Genomic DNA, 11374 nt, shown 5'->3' with positions numbered 1-11374 from the left:
GGCTGACCCCGGGGCCCGCCCTTACCTGGGCTGCAGAGGGCGGAAGCGCCCCCGGGGCAGGCTGGGAGATGTAGTTCCGGACTCTCCCGGGAGCGGAAGTGACGTCGGGCGGGGAGGCGGGGCCCGGCTGCGGACGCGCGCGGGGCGCTGCGGCTCTGCCTGGCTCGCGCGGGGCCGTTGGAGCCTCTCGCGGGGCCGGAGTCGGTTTGTGCCGTTGGAGCTCTGGGCATGCGCAGATCGCGGCGGGGGGAGCGACCTTCATTAAGCCCCCCCGTGCCCGACCCGGGCCCTGCTCCCGCTGGAGCCGCCCCGGGCTCTGCCCGCCCCGCTGCGGCGCTGCAGCCTCCAGGTACCGGAGCGAGCCCCGGGGGCGGGGCCGGGCGGTGACTCTGCCCCAGTGTCCGTGGGGGGGACCCGGCATCTCGCAGCGCCGGGATCTGCTCCCTGGGGCCGCGCCCGCGGGGGGCTCGGAGCTGCTGTCCCCGCAGGAGCCCAACGCCCCCGGCCCGGCCAGGCGCTGCCCTGGGGCCCCACGGGGGGTCCCTGGGGGAGGGGACCAGCCCCCATTGGGGTCCCTGCGTGGGGCCGGGCGGGGGCTGCCGGGCGCGGGGGGGACACCTGGGAAAGGGGCGGGTGGAAAATGTCTGTGCAGCCCGGACATGGCCGGGGTGGGGGGAGGAGAAGAGGAGGTGACCCCCGAGGAGCGGGGAGAGAAGGGGGGGGCTGAGATCCCCTCGGATTTACCGCTGCCCCCTCCCGTGGGGACCCCCCCATCCTCTCTAGCCCTGCCCCTTTCTCTCTAGAGAGCAACATCCAGGGTGACCCTCCTTCCCTCAAATCCCTGAGAAGGTCTGTTCTCCTCCCCTGATTGTGCCCCATTTTCTCTCCTCTTCGCCAATGGCCAGTTCCAATCTCAGGTTTGGGGTGTTTCCCCCCATTTTTACCTGCAGTGATTTGTCCTTGTTTAGGTGGGAAATTGTTCCCCTGAGTGATTTCTGAACTGGGAAGAGGGTTAATGGGCAGAGGCTGGGAGAGCCCTGGGACAGGGCTGGGGTGGGGTGGGGGCCACTCTCTGCTGGCAACAGGGCATGGAAAGGCCCAGGAGGGGAAGGGAGGAGCAAGCGTCCCCATGGGACGGCCCAGCCCCAGGTTTCCCAGTCCCAACTACTTCCCCTTCCCCACCCTGCACGACCCAGCAACTCCCCCTCCACACACACACCACTGCCTGTCACATTTCCAGACCCCACAGCCAGTGACCTTCTGACTCCAGCCCCACTCCTTTCCCCTGTGAAAGCCACATCACCCCGGGCTCCCTCCTGGCCATGTGAATGTGAGGGAAGGGGAAACCATCCCATTCTGCTGTTGCTTGAATATCACTGTATAATCCCCTCAAATTTCCCTTCTTTTCTCTTGAACTGTTGAATGGTGACAGAAAATCTCCCCACATGTTGGTGCTTCTCTCTTATATTGGCAAATATTTAGTTTGTGCCCCATTTTCTCCTCAGTTCTGAACTACTGATATCTAATTCTTGAAAATCTTCCTGCTTTTCTCTCCAGGTGTCTGACTGATTTATTATCCCTGGAGATTTTCCCATCTAATTATCTGAGAACATCAAAGCTCCTCAGGTGTTGCCCTTTCCTCAACTTCTTGAATATTGATTGATATAAAACCCATTCAAATTTTACCTCTTTCCCTTGTGTCAACTACTGCTAGAAAATTCCTCAAACTTTTCCCACTTTCCTCTAACCTGTGATAAGGATGCTAAAGATCCCCCTATTTGCAGCCAGGGCTGGTGTAACCACTAGGCGAACTAGGCAGCCGCCTAGGGCGCCAAGATTTGGGGGTGCCAAAAAGTGGTGCCCAAACATTTTTTTACACTACAGTGGAGTCGCATCTTACATGGGGGTTAGGTTCTAAGGTCCGCGCATAAGAGGAAAATTGCGAATAGTTAAAATTACCATAAAGTACAGTATACACTGTACACTCTAGAACATGGGTCCTCAACCTACGGCATGCGTGCCAAAGCTGGCATGCGAGCCGATCTTTTTTTAATGGTGGGCTGTGGGTCCCGGCCACCGCTGAGCCTGCTGCCGGCCTGGGGTTCCATTCACTCAGCCGGCAGCGGGCTGAGCGGGCCGGCGGCTGGGACCCCAGCTGGCAGGAGTCAGCAGACGGAACCCCAGACCGGCAGCAGGCTCAGCCCGCTGCCAGTCTGGAGTTCCATCCGCCAGCTCCTGCCAGCTGGGGTCCCAGCTGCTGGCGCTGCTCAGTCCGCTGCCAGACGGGGGCCCAGCCAGCGGCTCCGCTCAGCCTCCTGCTGGCCTGGGTGGATGGCCTAGGGTTCCGTTCACCCAGGGTTCCGTCCGCCGACCTGGGGTTCTGTTCGTGCAGGCCGGCAGGAGGCTGAGCGGAGCCGCTGGCTGGGACCCCGGCTGGCAGGAATCAGCAGACAGAACCCCAGGCCAGCAGTAGGCTCAGCGGCGGCCAGGACCTGCAGTCTGCCATTAAAAAAAGATTGGCTCGCAGGCCACCTTTGGCACGTGTTCCGTAGGTTGAGGACCCCTGTTCTAGTGTATACTGTGTGCACTGTACTTCGTGGTAATTTTCACTATACGCAATTTTCCTCTTACACGCTGACCTTAGAACCCCCGCATAAGATGTGACTTCATTGTATTCATTTTTGTAAATTTATAATAAGCAATACTCTGGGGGGAGGGGTATGGGGAGGTGCAAGGGGGAACTTTAGCCTAGGGTGCAAAATATCCTTGCACCAGCCCTGTTTGCAGCCTTTTCTTTTTATTACTAAATACCGATTTCAAACATCAGATGTTACCATTTCCTGTATTATTATCCAGCTCTGATTTAAAAACATCCTCACTGGTTTGAAGGTGCTCCTCATGGGTTTTAATTGCAGCCTCTTCTCCTTTTTTGGAGGGAACCTGTTGCCTGACTCTTTCTCCGTGTTGGAGGTTCCAGGGTTACCTCCGCTCCCAGACCTCCCCAATCTGATGCCTAGAATCCCACCCCCTCCCCCAGATCAGGCCCAGTATCTCCACCCCCCCATCCCTCCCTGTACAAACCCAGACAGAGATCAGGGCCCCTGATGTGCTGGAGATGGCAGAGACCTCAACAGAGATCAGGCCCCGCATTGTGGAAGGCTCTGCTGGATCCCCATTGTGACAAATGTTGCACAAACCATGACTGAGGTCAGGGCTCCTATCGTACTGAACATGGCTCTGACCTGGACTGAACTCAGGGCCCCCGGTGTGCTGGGTGCTGCACAGACCTTAGCCAAGTTTGGGGCCCTCATTCAGCCTGGTGTAGGGTCCAAGCTCAGGGTCCCAATTGTGCCACACACGGCAGAGATCCCGACTGACATCACAGACCCTCTCTCAATGTTCCCTCTCATTTTCCCCATGCATGTGTGGAATGAATTTTGTTATGTGCCTCAATATGGAAGTGATGTGTGGTGGGGGTAGGGCCGAGGAGTTCAGAGTGTGGGAGGGGACGAAGGGCTGGGGTAGCAGGGGTGTGTGAGGGCTCCGGCTGGGGGTGCAGACTCTCCCAGCACTCTCTCCCCGCAGCAGCATCTGAGTGGGGGGGGGGGGGCGGGGGAGAGGCACCTCTTCCCACTGCGGCAGCTCCAGGGCTGGGGAGGGGCACTTCTCCCCGGCCTTGGCAGCTACGGGGCTGGGGGAGAGCGTCTCTCCCCACCTATCCCTGCTGTGGCAGATCCAGGATTAGGGAGAGGCACCTGTGCCTGGCTGCAGCAGCTACGGGGCTGGGGGAGAGTGTCTTTCCCCGCCATGGCAGGTCCAGGGCTGAGGGAGAGGCATCTCTCCCTGCTGCAGCCCTGAGCGTTGCCCGGCCACGCAGCTTAGAGGGAACTTAGCTCTCTTGCCAGGCACTGCAGAGACCCCAAGTGAGATGAGACCCCGCTGTTGTGCCAGGTAAAACTGAGACCTGGACCAAGATTACGGCCCCCCTTGTGCCAGGCAGCGCATGACTGGCCCAGATTGCTGTCTCCATTGCGCTGGGCACTTCAGAGACCTCGACTGAGATCTGTGTCCCCGTCAGGCCTAGCCCTGCACTGACCCCGACCGAGATCATGCCCTACCACTGTACTAGGCACTGCACAGACCCTGACAGAGATCCTGGCCCCACGTTTTGCCAGATGCTGCAGGGACCCCAAACAAAATCAGGGATCCTGTAATGCCGGGAGTTGCAGAGCCCCTGACTGAGGTCAGGCCCCCTGTTCTGCAGCGCTCTGTACAGACACTGACCAAGATCAGGGTCCCCATTGTGATTGGTGCTGAACAGACACCAACGGTATCTCTACCCTGCCATTAAAAACACACGGCTGGCCCATGCCAGCTGACTCAGGCTCACAGGGCTCAGGCGAAGGGGCTGATTAATTGCAGTGTCGATGTCTGGGCTCGGGCTGGAGCCAGGCTGTAGGACCCTGCGAGGTGGGAGGGTGCCACGTGTTGGTTTGAGTTGAGCTCTTTTGTATGGTGTACTTTTGTCCAAGGTTGTGTTAGTTTGCATTGTGTTGCTTTGCTCTCCTTTGTATTCTGTCATTTGATGTTGTGGAGTGTAGGGGTTTTTTGGGGGGGGGGGGGGGAGGAGGCTGAATTGCTTGACATTATGTTGTGGTGGGTTTTATTCTGTATGTTGTGTTTTCATATGTATATATTGTATGGCATCCTAGAAATGTAGGGCTGGACAGGACCTCAAGCTGTCATCAAGTCCAGCTCTCTCTGCCGAGGCAGGACCCAGTATATGTAGATTATATCTGACAGAGGTTTGTCCTACCTGTTCTTAAAAACTTCCAGGGAAAGAGACTCCACAGTCGCCCTTGTAAGACTATTCCTGAGCTGAACTACCTTAGCTCTGGTAACAGAGAGTCCTGTGGCACCTTTAAGACTAACAGCTGTGTTGGAGCACAAGCTTTCATGGGACCTTCCCTTCCCTGATTGAACTAACCTCGTTATCTCCCTACTGATTCTTGCCTGCATATTTATACTTGCCCCTGGAAATTTCCATTACATGCGTCTGACGAAGTGGGTATTCACCCATGAAAGCTTATGCTCCAACACAGCTGTTAGTCTTAAAGGTGCCACAGGACTCTGTTGCTTTTTACAGATCCAGACTAACACGGCTACCCCTCTGATACTTAGCTCTGGTGACATTCACACAGATTTTAGTGGTGAGCAGTTCTGGAGAGAGAGGAGACCCCAGTGAGTGGGCAGCTGGGTAAAGAGACTAACGTTGGGAGGAGAAACATTGACGTGTCCAAGGTCACCCAGGCTGTCCGTGACAGAGCTAGACATAGATCCCAGTTCTAGTGCCACCGTACTGCTGTTTTGGGTACTGAACGTCTCTGCTACACTGGTGTTTTAGGCACTGGTACAAACCCTTAGTATAGACAGAATTTACACTAGTGCACTCTGATTGGCACTGGTGCACCATGTCCCAGTTTGAAGGCATGTGGGGGAGGGGGAACAGTGACCTCACTGAGGCCTGGGGCTGGCTGACCAGTGCAGGTGGTAACGGAGGGGCAGTAGTGAGGTATGAGCCAGGAGCACAGCCCCACAGGACTGGACACCGACTTCTCCTGACCCAGGACACCCACCCCCAGCTGTGTGCAGGGACTGCAGCTGAGCTGCCCTGTCAAGACAGCCTGTGCATCCATGGAGAAACCACCTCTTCTTTTTCTTTTCTGCACATTTAGGAGTCCATGTCTCTGCTCCCTGTGGCCGTGGTGCATTCCGTACCAAAGCAGCACATCAGCAGAGCAGACACACACCATAGCTCTGTCTGGAACACGCAGCATTCACTGCCAGACGGGATGGGTGATTTTTCAGGGGCCCAGCTTGATGTGCCTGGCTGGGGTGGATTCAGTTGGACAGGGGTCTGGGGCTCTGATAGTTTGGGATGTTCCTTTTTGCATAGTCAGTTCTTTCTCTTTGTTTTCCCCCTGCCTGTGCCACTCTTTCCTTAACTTGCTTTGGTTATTTCAGTTCCAGTTTTTAAATGGGATCTAAGATGGTGAATGAAAGATAAAACAAACAGAACCATTTGAATTTTGGCACATAGCTGGTAGAATTATACCTAGTGAAGGTCTGCTGTAATTACCTGGTTACCTATAGCATTTTCTGGTGTGGCGCATAAAGCAATGTCAAAGAGCCAAAAGCACTTTCCAGGGCAAAAGGGCTCATCAGGTGTTTGCTCTCTAGGGAGCATGTCACGGGCCAGGGCTTGCAGTCTTTCAGGAGTGGTGCACTGGATTGTATTTAGTAATCCCCAAGTAAAAGGTTAAGACGTCTGGTTCACAATATCCAATGAAATCTTGCAAACAATTATACAAACAGACTCTAATGCTATTAAAACAACATGGTGTTACTATTCAGTCCCTTAAAACTCTGTAATTAAAATTACGAGTTAAGCACGTGAGAGATGAACTGATGTCTAATTTCCATTTCTTAATGCCTGATTTTTTACACTCGCTCACACCATCTGTAGTTTGGGGGGGGGGGGGTTGAAAATTGATGCACAGCAACCAATCAAGTTAATTAATGAATGCTTTCTGTTGCAAAAGCATCTCATTAAGCACCTAATTAAAACTGTACCATTTCAAATGGAAATGTATCAACACAGCTTATCTCCAGTGTGTTTAAATGTGAATGAAAAGTTTAAGTTAAATACATGGCATGATGGTAAATGAGGAAAATACACAGAAGTGCTTCTAAGCAGTCCTGAGGACTTCTTCTGCTCCCAGCCCTTCCTGAGTTCTGGCCTCTTGGCCCAGTTGGCTCCCAGTCCCGCATTAGCTGTGTCCCCCTCCCCCAGCCTCACCCCTGCTTTTACTGCAGATCTTCACTCCCCTCAACTAGGCGAGGGGGTTGGCACTGCAGCCCCTAAAGCATCTGGTTTACTCTGGTCTTGCTGATACTGTCTCACATATTGGGGTATTTAGATTTCAGGGAACGATTTGCCAGAGTTACTGACTCTGGGAGGTGGGAGAGAGGAGAGGCTGAGAGGGAGTTTGCTCCCCACACTCTGTAGGGCCATGTTCAACCCTGGTAGGCTCCATGTTACCTCATCCTCCCCCTCCCCCATGTCTCTCTGCTCATGTGTCAGAGTGTCACCTTCTGATCATAATGCCACTGGCCTCAGCAGAGCTCCCAGACAGGAGCTACATCATGATGGGGTTAATGTGGAGAGCATGTTTGAGGGACTGAGGGTGAAATGCATCACAGGGAGGGTGTAATTATCCTCAGAGCAAGCATTACAGTCTAGGAAGTGAAAGAATTAAAGTACTTCATTACTTAAAAATCCAATCCTTTCAAGTGGACTTTTATCAGTAAATGTCAATTTCACTGCAGATGCATGAGAACAGCCATACTGGGTCAGGCCAAAGGTCCATCAAGCCCAGTATCCTGTCTTCTGACAGTGGCCAATGGCAGGTGCCCCAAAGGTAATAAACAGACAGGTTTTCATCAAGTGATCCATCCCGTCATCCATTCCCAGCTTCTGGCAAACAGCAACTAGGGACACCATCCCTGCCCATCCTGGCTAATAGGTCCATCAATGGCTATCTTCCAAGAATCTATCTAGCTCCCTTTTGAACCCCGTTATAGTAATGCACACACACACACACACACACACACACACACACACACACACACACACACACACAAAAAAAAATGTATATAGGCAAAATGGCACAAATGCTGCTGGAGTAAGTAGAGTTTGACTTCACTGGGTTGTTCCTTTTATAGGTAATTCCCAGAAGTCAATAGAATCTTATTGATCTATCAGTTATGAAGTGGCTGTTTCAGATTTCTGTGGAATGTCTATAATTTTGCACTAGGGTCCAGGTCCTTGGAGAGATGGAGCCTTGGTAATATCCGGCCAAGCCTAAGAAGGATTGGACCTGTTTGACTTTGGGACAACCACTTTTGGATAGCATTCACTTTGGCCTGTAGGGGGATGATAGTTCCTTGACCCACCTGGTGTCCAAGGTACGTCACTCGGTTTAGGCCTATTTGGCACTTTTTAGCCTTAACGGTTAGTCCTGCCTCTCTTATGCACACAAAGACTTTTTGTAGATGCTCCAGGTGTTCTGCCCATGAATCAGAAAAGATGGCCACATCATCAAGGTAGGCGACTGCAGATTCTCCCAATCCCACTAGGAGACTATCTACAAGTTTCTGGAAGGTAGCATGTGCATATTGCAGCCCGAAAGGGAGCACATTAAGTTCATACAGCCCTACATGGGTGATGAAGGCTGACCTTTCCTTGGTGAATTCATCTAGCGGTACTGCCATTACCCCTTGGTTAAGTCTAAGGTAGAGATGAACTGGGCACATCCCAGTTTCTCCAATAGCTCATCTGTGCGTGGCATTGGATAGTTGTCTGGGTGAGTCACAGCATTTAGCTTATGGTAGTCCATGCAAAAGCATCTTTTTCCCCATCTGGTTTGGGAACTAGAACAACTGGAGATGCCCATGCACTTCTAGAGGGGGGGATTACCCCCCATTTGTAGCATGTCCTGGATCTGCCGTTCTATAGCAGTTTTGGCTTGAGGAGCCAGCCAATAAGGTTGGGCTCTAATTGGGTGAGCATTACCTGTGTAAATGGAGTGGTATTCCCGTTTGGTCCATCCTGGGGTGGCTGAGAATATTGGCACGAAGCTAGTGCACAGCTCCTTGATTTTCTGTCACTGAATATGTCCGAGGGTCATGGAGAGGTTCACCTCTTCCATGCCACTGCCACTTTTTCCTTCATAGTAGATACCTTCAGGCCACTCAGCGTCATCTCCTCCCTGGGCTGTAAACTGACAAACCTTTAATTCTCTGGAATAAAAGGGCTTTAGAGAATTAACATGGTACACCTTAGGCTTTAGGTGGGGGATGCTATGAGATAGTTAACAGCTCCCAGGCACTCTTGGACCATAAATGACCCATCCCACAATGCTTCCATCTTATGGGCCTGGAGTGCCGTCATGACCATGACTTGGTCCCCTACTTTGAAGGAACGCTCTCTGGCATGTTTATCATACCAGGCCTTTTGCTCTTCCTGAGCATCTTTTAGGTTTTCTCTAGCAAGGGCTAAAGAGGTTCAGAGGGTGTTTTGTAGGTTGTTTACAAAGTCCAGAATGTTAGTTCCTGGAAAAGGCGTAAACCCCTCCCATTGCTGCTTCACCAACTGTAATGGCCCCTTAACCTCATGGCCAGTGTAGAGGAGTGGACTCACCCCTGCGGTGCCTCCTGCTGGTGACTTCTGGGAATTAGCTCTTCCAGCATTCTGGAGCACCCTCTGCAGGCCAGTGGTCCGCCTGTCCTCTGGCCCCTCATGTCCCTCCCGGACCCCGGTGCCCTTTTATCTGGGGTGCTGCCCCCTGGCAGTACACCCCTCAGTACTAGGGTCTCCCCTCCCCAGGGAACCCCCACCCACTATCCCTACCTCACCTCAGAATAAGGCAACTGCCAGTCACCAACTAGCCCCTGCTCCCTGGGGCAGACTGCAGTATAGGCCACTCATCACAGGTAAGGTTGGGTTTGGACCTGCTGCCTTGGCCTACCCATGGGCTGCCCTCTGCAACCCCCAGTACCCTTTGGCCTCCTACTAGGCCACAGCCTGGGGCTTTCCAGGCTGGAGCTCCTCAGCCTTTCCCCAGCCCTGCTCCACTCAGGTACCCTGTGTCTAGCTTGCTGCAGCAAGGCCCTTCTCCCTCTGAAGGCAGAGAGAGACTGTTGAGCTCCTGGCTCCCAGCCTTTTTATACAGGCCAGCTGAGGCCTGATTGGGGCGTGGCCCAGCTGCGGCTGCTTCCCCAATCAGCCTTGTAGCTTTTCCTTTGCCCCAGCCCTGCTCCCTGGCTGGTTTAAGCCCTTCAGGGCAGGAGTGGGGGACCACCCTGCTACACCATACACAAGTTGAAATGGTGAAAACCCTAAACTGGGATGTGGTACAGCCCTGTAGGCAAAGAGCAACTGCTGCAACACTAGGTCCCAATCATTGTAGTGCTCATTTACGTAACATGGCCCCCAAAGTTCCATTAAACTTCTCCACCAGGCCATTTGTTTGATGGTGGTAAGGGGTGGCAAACAAGTCGTTTACCCCATGAGCTTCCCAAAGGCTTTTCATGGTCCCTGCCAGGAAATTAGTTTCCAAATCTGTAAGGATGTCAGAGTGCCAATCTACTCTGGCAAAAATGTCTGTTAATGCCTGGCACACACTTTTAGCCCTGGTGTTGCTTAGAGCTACTGCTTCCAGCCATCGGGTGGCAAAATCCATGAAAGTCAATATGTACTGCTTTCCTCTGTGTGTGTTTTTCAGAAAAGGACCCAGAATATCCACAGCTACTCACTGAAATGGAACTTCAATTATGGGGAGTGTCTGGAGAGGGGCTTTGACCTGGTTTTGTGGTTTTCCCGTTCCTTGGCACACCTCACAAGACCGGACATAGGTAGAAACGTCCTTGCCTATTCCCTCCCAGTGGAATGACCTCCCCAAACGGTCTTTGGTCCTGTTCACCCCAGCATGGCCACTAGGATGATCGTGGGCTAAGCTCAAGAGCTTTACCTGGTACTTAGTTGGAACTACCAACTGTCTTTGAGGATGCCAGTCTTCCTGGTGCCCACCAGAAAGAGTTTCCTTGTATAAAAATCCTCTTTCTACAACAAACCGGGGTCTATTAGAAGAGCTGAGAGGCGGTGGGTTGCTCCGTGCCTCCGTCCAAGCTCCCTGGAGGCTTTTATCTGCTTCCTGTTCGGCCTGGAACTGTTCCCTTGATGCCGGAGATATCAGTTCCTCATTGGATTGGGGACTTGGGCTTGGTCCCTCTGGAAGCAATGTAGGTGATGGGGCTGTTTCCATTGACTGTGAACCGCTCTCCACTGGTGCACTATGTTGTATTTCAGGCTCCTGCTGAGCCTCTTGCGTAGATTTATCTGCTGCTGCCCGGGCAGGCTCGGGGGTGCCCCCTGGCGTTGGAGTTGTAGATGGAGTTGCAAGCGCTGGATTCAGTGCTGGCAATGGTTCTGGTACTGGTTGCTCTGCCAATTCCGGTTCTGGGACTGGTTCTGATTGGGTCTCTGGGACTGGACCCACTACTGTTGTTGCAGTCGTTGGCAGGGGATCTGGTTCTACTACCTCAGTTTGGGGCTCTGGTAACAGACAGGGCCCTGGTAGAAGGCTCAGGAACAGGTATAGGTGTGAAAACTTGCTTAGCCTGGCTGCGGGTGACCATTCCCACCCTCTTGGCTAGCTTCACATGGTTGGCCAAGTCTTTCCCCAGCAGCATGGGGATGGGATAATCATCATAGACTGCAACAGTCCACATTCCTGACCAGCCCTGGTACTGG

The sequence above is a fragment of the Emys orbicularis genome, chromosome 15 (assembly GCF_028017835.1).
Source record: "Emys orbicularis isolate rEmyOrb1 chromosome 15, rEmyOrb1.hap1, whole genome shotgun sequence".
Taxonomy (NCBI): Eukaryota; Metazoa; Chordata; order Testudines; family Emydidae; genus Emys; species Emys orbicularis.
Note: the sequence above shows the minus strand (reverse complement) of the source record.